The sequence below is a fragment of the Anthonomus grandis genome, chromosome 5 (assembly GCF_022605725.1).
Source record: "Anthonomus grandis grandis chromosome 5, icAntGran1.3, whole genome shotgun sequence".
In the NCBI taxonomy this organism is placed as follows: domain Eukaryota; kingdom Metazoa; phylum Arthropoda; class Insecta; order Coleoptera; family Curculionidae; genus Anthonomus; species Anthonomus grandis.
This window is the reverse complement of record NC_065550.1, coordinates 36903970-36914981: the sequence shown is the minus strand read 5'-3', so window position 1 is coordinate 36914981 and position 11012 is coordinate 36903970. Positions and strand designations below refer to the sequence as shown.

General features: G+C 34.5%; 1 non-coding gene across 1 annotated transcript; it reads left to right on the top strand.

Moving 5' to 3' along the window:
- Nucleotides 1–8259: 8259 nt before the first annotated feature.
- Trnak-cuu (transfer RNA lysine (anticodon CUU)) lies at nt 8260–8332 on the top strand. Its single transcript has one exon. It is a non-coding gene; the product is annotated as a tRNA-Lys (tRNA).
- Nucleotides 8333–11012: the final 2680 nt, after the last annotated feature.

Here is an 11012-nt window from a genome sequence, read left to right as displayed (position 1 = left end):
TGCCTAATCTAACTCTTGTTCTGGCCAACTTTCCTTAATGGCATTTAATTTGTGATTATCATCCACTTCCGTGGATGGTTTCCGCAATAATAATGACGCCGGAAAAAGCGACGGACCTTCGTTTTGGTTAATTGAGTCAACGCGGTGATCTCAATATGAGTAAAATTGAAAAAAACATTTTTTCAATTTTTTTTTTACTGAAAATTTTATCGTAAACTTTTCTCGTGGTCGTCGCCGTTATTTTATTTTTTTTTCTCGGTTTATCGACGTTTATCTCGGTTCCCCCTCGTCGGAGCGGATGTGGCTCGTTGTACGCCTAATCTATCTCCAGCCACAGAATTAAATTGATTTTATTAGTATTTATCATAAATTTTAATAAGCGCTCGTTTTGTTTACACGCTAGACTATCTCGTACTGGGAAAATAGGAACGTTGAGACTGTACAGGATGTCCCGAATTCCATGCGAAATGAATCAAAAATAATCATCGCGATTTAATATCGATATTTTGTAGAGTTATGTCCATATTCTGGGGTTTTGTTTATAAAAATTTTTTTTTCCACTCTTTGTACTATTTAGTCATTTAAAGAGCAATAATTCTACAAATTTTCAAAAGTATGTTTTTTTTTGGGTTTTGAGAAATAGGCATATTTGCAAGATTTTTTAAGAAAAAAATCACCTTTTTCATAACCCCTAAAAACAAAAAATTTCATAATTTTTTAATTGTTTATTCATTAACAAAACTTTAAAAACCATGTGCCTCGAATAGTGTAAATTTTATAGCCTCTCGAAGTCAAAAAAACTGACAATTTTTAACTTCCTATATCTCAAAAACCATTTAACCAAAGTATATCATGTGGCCTATCAAATTGCTCAAAATTTCACGTAGATTCCAAAAATGAAACAATATATAGAGCATCTCCTTTAAAATAAACCTAGAAACACCTTCTAAATAAAAAAATTTATCAAACTCAAGCCTTTCACACACATAAATTATAAATAAAATTCCATCTGTTAACTTAGCTCGATTTCATCGTTAAATATACGAAATGGTATTATCAGAAACCTCGACAAAAAGCCCACACATGGCCGCATGTGAATCATCGTCGTACTCTTGAACCACGCCGCCACTCATAAACGCGTATCTCATAACAGTTTACAAAAGATAACGGTTAAATTTGATAACCTAATTTTTCGTTTTTATTCCATACTGTTGCATATTTCAAATCTTATCAACAATATAAAAAAAAAGTTTTATAATAACGTATATAACCCGTGAGAGAGAGAGAACAAAGCCGGGGCTTTATCATCCTTTTATCCGCTAAAAACAGATTTTCTGCCAACCCTATTGAATAGCCCCGACTACACCCCATATAATATTCATTTGGGGGGGTATAACGAGCATCATAAATCATTAAATGTTTACTTAGGATTATGTTTATGTTATATGTAAGCTGGAGTCTTTCGGTATATGGTTTTGAAACTATTTTTTCTTTAATTTATTTTGATTTGTGCTTAATGCCTTTGATATGTGTTATTTTTTATTATCACTGATTATGGTCTAACAAGAGTTTTTAGGTCCGACAACGGGTTAAAAAAATCGTTTTTATTTTTTTTTTTTTGGTTTCCAGATTCTGCGTAAAATTCTAAAAATGTTGATGGATCACATGCCAACAGTTTTTGAGTTATAAAAGGTTAAACATTGACACTTTTTTGACGTTGAGAGGCTATAAAACTAATACTATTTCACTTACAGGAAAATGGTTTTCTCGGTTTCATTAGTTTGGTCAATACCTATCAACTAGCATTAGCTTCATTACTTTTACTAAAAGTGTGAAAATTCTCACCTGTCAAAAAAATGTCAAAAATTTCAAATTTTTTAAAACACTCGTCAATTTTCAAATGTAACTGAAAAGCATTTTCAAGGTTGCCCTTGCCTTTTAAAACATTTTTAAAATTATTGCACTTCCAGTTATACCGGAAATAGGTGCTAACTTCGTTATTTATAATGCAACGCTCCATATATTATTTCATTTTTAGGTTCTACGTAAAAATCCAAGAAATATGATGGGTCACATGCCATACTTTTGTTCAATGGTTTTTGAGATATAAGAAGTTAAATATTGTCCATTAAAGACTTTGAGAGGCTATAAAATTAATACTATTAGACTCAGAGGCAAATGGTTTTCACAGTTTTGTTAATTTTGTCAATATTTATCTATTGACATCGGTTTTTTTATTTTTGTTAAAAGTTTTGAAATTCTCACCTGTCAACTTTAAGATGGCTACACTCCTGGAAGTAGGTGTAGTTTTGCAAAAAAACTTTATATATTATTGCATTTTTAGATTCTACGTGAAATTCTAAGAAATTTGATGGGTCACATGTCATAGTTCAGAGAAACAGTTTTTGACATACAAGAAATGAAAAATTGACAGCTTAAGACTTTGAGAGGTTATAAAATGAAAACCATTGGATTTAAAGAGAAACGGTTTTTACACAGTTGTTTAATTTGACAATATCTGTCTATTAACATCAATTTTATAGTTTTCACTAGAATTATCAAAATGCTCACCTGTCAAAAAAATTACAAAATTCATAAAAACTAAATTAAAATTTCCTCAGTAAAGAAATTTAAAAAAAATAATACGAATAAGTGAAAACCATTTCCCAATATATTAAATAGCCTTTGCACCATAACCTACAAATCCAAAACCACGTTTTTCAATGGCTTATATCTCAGAAACTATTTGACTTAAGTATATCATGTCACCCATCAAATTTCTTAGAATTTCACCTAGAATCCAAAAATGCAATAATATATAGGGTGTCTTATTTAAAATAACAAAGTTAGCATCTACTTCCAGTATAAAGGAAAGCGCCGCCATATTGCAAATAGTTAATAAAATAAAGGCGTTATGAAGCACCACTTTTTTTTAATTAAATATTATTGGAGGTCCAATATTCGGTCATTAAAAAACATAACCTATATATTCGATATTCCTAGACTATCTTAACTAAATAATCTTAGGAATTACTAATCCAGAAACCTGAAGAACAGATTAAGAACATGCCTACACTCACCATAATCACCCCATCCAGGCACCTCCATAATAAAATCTGGATCCACAACCATAAAACTGTACATTCTAATTAAACCGTCTGGCAACGATGACGTACCTGACCCGACACATCTCCACATGGTGGGTAACGCGTTCAAATTGAGATAAATAAATTAAAAAAAAAAAAATTATGAGATAAAAAAGGACAGAAGAAAAAAATTCCACAGTAACGTCGCGTCGCGTCTATCGAACTCGACTGGAGAGGATGGATGCGATCCACAGCGAAATCGTGAGGTTTTTGAGTGTCACGATCCTCGGGATGGATGCGATGCGTAGTAAACGAGTGCGAGCGAGAGGGCGACGGCGATTCCGCGATGCTGCGCGAGTGAGATGGCGATAGGAGTGATACGCGGTAATGTCGGACGTCTCGGCTCTTCCCGGAGGAATGTCTGTGTGTGTGTGTGTGTTCATGGTAGACAGTGACGTACATACAATAATATTTAATTATTATTATTATTATCCAGTGGAAAATGTTCGTATGTAAGTGCATCAGTTAAAATATACTCATTTGGGCTTAAAATGATGTTTCTTGAGAAAAGAAAGGAAAAAGTTTTGTTATGGCAAGGATTTGAACATACGCCCGGGAGCGTGAAGAGCGTAAGCCATTTCAAAATGATTTAAGGCGTGCCTGGACCATGAAATGCGGTAGAAACCAAATAATGCACTTTTTACCCACTTTCTGACCTTTAAACCCATCTAAGACCCATGAAACTTTTACGATCACTATAAAATGATGCTTCACGTCTCTAGTGGGTCCAACTACTTAAGAAAAGTGAAATTTCAAGATGATTCCAGGCGTGCCTGGACCGTGAAATGCGGTAGAAACCAAATAATGCACTTTTTACCCACTTTCTGACCTTTAAACCCATCTAAGACCCATGAAACTTTTACGATCACTATAAAATGATGCTTCACGTCTCTAGTGGGTCCAACTACTTAAGAAAAGTGAAATTTCAAGATGATTCCAGGCATGCCTGGACCGTGAAATGCGGTAGAAACCAAATAATGCACTTTTTACCCACTTTCTATTCTTTAAACCCGTCTGAGACCCATGAAACTTTTACGATCACTATGAAATGGTGCTTTACGTCTCTAGTAAGTTTAACTACTTAAGAAAAGTGAAATTTTAAGATGATTCCAGGCGTGTCTAGACCATGAAATGCGGTAGAAACCAAATAATGCACTTTTTACCCACTTTCTGACCTTTAAACCCATCTGAGACCCATGAAACTTTTACGATCACTATAAAATGATGCTTCACGTCTCTAGTGGGTCCAACTACTTAAGAAAAGTGAAATTTCAAGATGATTCCAGGCGTGCCTGGACCATGAAATGCGGTAGAAACCAAATAATGCACTTTTTACCCACTTTCTGACCTTTAAACCCATCTGAGACCCATGAAACTTTTACGATCACTATAAAATGATGCTTCACGTCTCTAGTGGGTCCAACTACTTAAGAAAAGTGAAATTTCAAGATGATTCCAGGCATGCCTGGACCGTGAAATGCGGTAGAAACCAAATAATGCACTTTTTACCCACTTTCTATTCTTTAAACCCGTCTGAGACCCATGAAACTTTTACGATCACTATGAAATGGTGCTTTACGTCTCTAGTAAGTTTAACTACTTAAGAAAAGTGAAATTTTAAGATGATTCCAGGCGTGTCTAGACCATGAAATGCGGTAGAAACCAAATAATGCACTTTTTACCCACTTTCTGACCTTTGAACCCATCTGAGACCAATGAAACTTTTACGATCACTATGAAATGGTGCTTCACGTCTCTAGTGAGTTTAACTACTTAAGAAAAGTGAAATTTTAAGATGATTCAAGGCGTGCCTGGACCATGAAATGCGGTAGAAACCAAATAATGCACTTTTTACCCACTTTCTGACCTTTGAACCCATCTGAGACCAATGAAACTTTTACGATCACTATGAAATGGTGCTTCACGTCTCTAGTGAGTTTAACTACTTAAGAAAAGTGAAATTTTAAGATGATTCAAGGCGTGCCTGGACCATGAAATGCGGTAGAAACCAAATAATGCACTTTTTACCCACTTTCTGACCTTTGAACCCATCTGAGACCAATGAAACTTTTACGATCACTATGAAATGGTGCTTCACGTCTCTAGTGAGTTTAACTACTTAAGAAAAGTGAAATTTTAAGATGATTCCAGGCGTACCTGGACCATGAAATGCGGTAGAAACCAAATAATGCACTTTTTACCCACTTTCTGACCTTTAAACCCATCTGAGACCCATGAAACTTTTACGATCACTATAAAATGATGCTTCACGTCTCTAGTGGGTCCAACTACTTAAGAAAAGTGAAATTTCAAGATGATTCCAGGCGTACCTGGACCATGAAATGCGGTAGAAACCAAATAATGCACTTTTTACCCACTTTCTGACCTTTGAACCCATCTGAGACCCATGAAACTTTTACGATCACTATAAAATGATGCTTCACGTCTCTAGTGGGTCCAACTACTTAAGAAAAGTGAAATTTCAAGATGATTCCAGGCATGCCTGGACCGTGAAATGCGGTAGAAACCAAATAATGCACTTTTTACCCACTTTCTATTCTTTAAACCCGTCTGAGACCCATGAAACTTTTACGATCACTATGAAATGGTGCTTTACGTCTCTAGTAAGTTTAACTACTTAAGAAAAGTGAAATTTTAAGATGATTCCAGGCGTGTCTAGACCATGAAATGCGGTAGAAACCAAATAATGCACTTTTTACCCACTTTCTGACCTTTGAACCCATCTGAGACCCATGAAACTTTTACGATCACTATAAAATGATGCTTCACGTCTCTAGTGGGTCCAACTACTTAAGAAAAGTGAAATTTCAAGATGATTCCAGGCATGCCTGGACCGTGAAATGCGGTAGAAACCAAATAATGCACTTTTTACCCACTTTCTATTCTTTAAACCCGTCTGAGACCCATGAAACTTTTACGATCACTATGAAATGGTGCTTTACGTCTCTAGTAAGTTTAACTACTTAAGAAAAGTGAAATTTTAAGATGATTCCAGGCGTGTCTAGACCATGAAATGCGGTAGAAACCAAATAATGCACTTTTTACCCACTTTCTGACCTTTGAACCCATCTGAGACCAATGAAACTTTTACGATCACTATGAAATGGTGCTTCACGTCTCTAGTGAGTTTAACTACTTAAGAAAAGTGAAATTTTAAGATGATTCAAGGCGTGCCTGGACCATGAAATGCGGTAGAAACCAAATAATGCACTTTTTACCCACTTTCTGACCTTTGAACCCATCTGAGACCAATGAAACTTTTACGATCACTATGAAATGGTGCTTCACGTCTCTAGTGAGTTTAACTACTTAAGAAAAGTGAAATTTTAAGATGATTCCAGGCGTACCTGGACCATGAAATGCGGTAGAAACCAAATAATGCACTTTTTACCCACTTTCTGACCTTTAAACCCATCTGAGACCCATAAAACTTTTACGATCACTATAAAATGATGCTTCACGTCTCTAGTGGGTCCAACTACTTAAGAAAAGTGAAATTTCAAGATGATTCCAGGCGTACCTGGACCATGAAATGCGGTAGAAACCAAATAATGCACTTTTTACCCACTTTCTGACCTTTAAACCCATCTGAGACCGATGAAACTTTTACGATCACTATAAAATGATGCTTCACGTCTCTAGTGGGTCCAACTACTTAAGAAAAGTGAAATTTCAAGATGATTCCAGGCGTACCTGGACCATGAAATGCGGTAGAAACCAAATAGTGCACTTTTTACCCACTTTCTGACCTTTAAACCCATCTGAGACCCATGAAACTTTTACGATCACTATAAAATGATGCTTCACGTCTCTAGTGGGTCCAACTACTTAAGAAAAGTGAAATTTCAAGATGATTCCAGGCGTGCCTGGACCATGAAATGCGGTAGAAACCAAATAATGCACTTTTTACCCACTTTCTGACCTTTAAACCCATCTGAGACCCATGAAACTTTTACAATCACTATGAAATGGTACTTCACGTCTCTAGTGAGTTCAACTACTTAAGAAAAGTGAAATTTCAAGATGATTCAAGGCGTGCCTGGACCATGAAATGCGGTAGAAACCAAATAATGCACTTTTTACCCACTTTCTGACCTTCAAACCCATCTGAGACCCATGAAACTTTTACAATCACTATAAAATGATGCTTCACGTCTCTAGCGGGTTCAACTACTTAAGAAAAGTGAAATTTCAAGATGATTCAAGGCGTGCCTGGACCATGAAATGCGGTAGAAACCAAATAATGCACTTTTTACCCACTTTCTGACCTTTAAACCCATCTGAGACCCATGAAACTTTTACGATCACTATGAAATGGTGCTTTGCGTCTCTAGTGGGTTTAACTACTTAAGAAAAGTGAAATTTCAAGATGATTCCAGACGTGCCTGGACCATGAAATGCGATAGAAACCAAATAATTCACTTTTTACCCACTTTCTGACCTTTAAACCCATCTGAGACTGATGAAACTTTTACGATCACTATGAAATGGTGCCTCACGTCTCTAGTGGGTTCAACTACTTAAGAAAAGTGAAATTTGAAGATGATTCAAGGCGTGCCTGGACCATGAAATGCGGTAGAAACCAAATAATGCACTTTTTACCCACTTTCTGACCTTTGAACCCGTCTGAGATCCATGAAACTTTTACGATCACTATGAAATGATGCTTCACGTCTCTAGTGGGTTCAACTACTTAAGAAAAGTGAAATTTGAAGATGATTCCAGGCGTGCCTGGACCATGAAATGCGATAGACACGACAAAATTTTTTTTCGATATTGAGTAGCAGACCTACTGGAGAAGAAATAAATTGTTAATATGTTGTCATTATTAAATAATTTAAGCAATTGTTTTTGTAATTAATTTTATTATGAGAAATTATAATAGAATTAATTACAAGAACAATTACTTAATTAAATGGTTTTTAATAAAATGATTTAAAAATTAAACATGGAAATTTATATTTAACGGAGACTACGTTATAGTTATCAAAAAGTAGAATAAATAAACTTAATTATAATTATTATAATTTTCGTAAATCCTATTTATTTTACCTTGTAGTATATAACACTGAATATCGCTTTCGGATTTTAAGCCCGGCTAGCTCAGTCGGTAGAGCATGAGACTCTTAATCTCAGGGTCGTGGGTTCGAGCCCCACGTTGGGCGTAACCTTTTTTTTATTTTTTTTTTGTAGTTTCTAATACGTTCCCTCAATTTAATTATATTTAAATTAAATAGTTTTAAAACAAAAAGGGAGTGAATAAGGCAGTTCTATAGTCAAAAATAATTACTTACCGCGCCATTACTTTTTCTTAATTTAACCGACGTTATATAATGTCTCAATTAAAACCTTTGAGCGGAAAAGAATAGGTTTCATTTAAAAAATTGAAAATACCTCCTCCTACTCCTCCTGCGAGACTCACCGGTATAGCAGCAGTCATTGTTCTTTTGTTTCTTTAAAAGTCCCGCAATCAGCGGAAGTTTCCGCATCTATGGCGTAAGTAAATAACCGCTATCCATTATCCGGTAAAACAATGGAAAAACGGGAAACGGAGAGAGAGAGATGGAGGGCCCCTGTCAATTACACATTTTTCTACTTTTTATTTGTATTTTGTATTGTTTCGATGTTCAATTTGAAATGGTGCTCTTATATTATACCGGTGTATAGGGGATGAGGGTTTAAGGGTCAAAAGGCGCTTGTGAGACCTCTAGTTTTAGACAATTTGTTGTATATAAGAAAATTGGATTATTCAGCTCTTAATATTATGAAATTTTCGGAATCTAAGTGAAATTCTAAAGAATTTGATGGGTCACACCATATGCTTTGATCAAACGGTTTATAAGATACCATACAGAGCCAGTATTTGCTCTTCTGGTATTTTATTAAACATGAACCACTATATTTTATTGCATTTTTAGATTCTACGTAAAATTCTAAGAAATTAGATGGGTCGCATGACCTACTTTGATCAAACCGTTCTGGAGATATAAATAATTGAATGTTGTCACTTTTCCCACTTTGAGATGCTATGGCATCGAAACTATTTAACATAGAAAGAAACGGTTTTCACCTTCGTATCTTAACTTTTTAAGAGTTATTTAACGATAAATGTCAAATGTTTATAAATTTAATATAATTTCTGAGGGTGATAGAATCTCTGTTATTTTAAATGGGACACCCTATATTTTTTTGCATATTTAGATTCTACGTAAAATTCCAAGAAACTAGATGGGTCGCATGATCTACTTTGATCAAACCGTTCTGGAGATATAAATAATTGAATGTTGTCACTTTTCCCACTTTGAGATGCTCTGGCATCGAAACTATTTAACATAGAAAGAAACGGTTCTCACCTTCGTATCTTAACTTTTTATGACCTATTAAACGATAAATGTCAAATGTTTATATCTTTGATATAATTTCTAAGGGTGATAGAATCTCTGTTATTTTAAATGGGACACCCCATATTTTATTTCATATTTAGATTCTACGTAAAATTCCAATAAATTAGATGGGTCGCATGACATACTTTGATCAAACCGTTCTGGAGATATAAATAATTGAATGTTGTCACTTTTCCCACTTTGAGATGCTCTGGCATCGAAACTATTTAACATAGAAAGAAAAGGTTTTCACCTTCGTATCTTAGCTTTTTAAGACCTATTTAACGATAAATGTCAAATTTTTATATCTTTGATATAATTTCTAAGGGTGATAGAATCTCTGTTATTTTAAATGGGACACCCAATATTTTATTGCATATTTAGATTCTATGTAAAATTCTAGGAAATTAGATGGGTCGCATGACCTACTTTGATCAAACCGTTGTAGAGATATAAACAGTTGAAAATCTCTTCTTCTTTGACTTTGAGAGGTCATAGTGTCAAGGTTATTTGACATAGAAGTGAACGGTTTTCACTTTTTTGTATTAGTTTTTTAAGGCCTATTTAATGACCAAAATTTAAAATTAATATGCCTCATATTTTTTTCGAAAGTAGTAAAAACTTTGTCATTTTAAATCGGACTCCCTATATTTTATTGCATTCTTAGATTTTATATAAAACTCCAAGAATTAGATGACATACTTTAATCAAACCCTTTTCAAGATATAAACAATTGAAATTCGCCAACACCAATTCTATTTAACGTAGAAAAAGACGATTGCGATTGTTTTTATTTAAATCCAGTATATTTACACAAAGGTCACAATTCTCAATAATTTGTCATAAAATACTGTCAAATCCTGACGACGAACATAATTTGAAAACTATGTCAATAAATAGATCTTAAAAACTGGAAACTATTTCTTTTTATGACCTCTTAATTAATAAAGAGAACTATTATTTAACTGATGTGACCCTTTAATTTCACGTAAAAGTATGAAAATAACATAGTTTGCCTCAATTTCCCTTGACCGGCCTATAAAAAACAGACAGCCTCCCCTGTCATCTATATACCCAATTTACCCAAAACGATTATAGAGTTAATTTAGAGCTACATAAACTGATACAAATAAAACGAACCAATAAAGACATTTTCTGTTCTCGACAGGGTGAAATTACTCCCCATTATTTACGGGTCTATCTTTATTAGGGCAATTACTGCTTTTCCCGTTCTCTTCATTAAAACTATTAGAAATCGATGTTTGTTTATTGTTTTGACTTTATCCGGCTTTTTCTCTATTATAAGGAACAACCCTCGGCTATTAAGGGTAAAATAAAGGGGTGCGGCGATTGTGACGTAGCGAGGAATTTTTAGGGGTTAATCGATAGTCTGGTTGGTCAGGTTCGAGGTTAAATTCCTAAAGGGTCATTCCCGAAATAAGCTTTTCGTAAAACGTCCTCT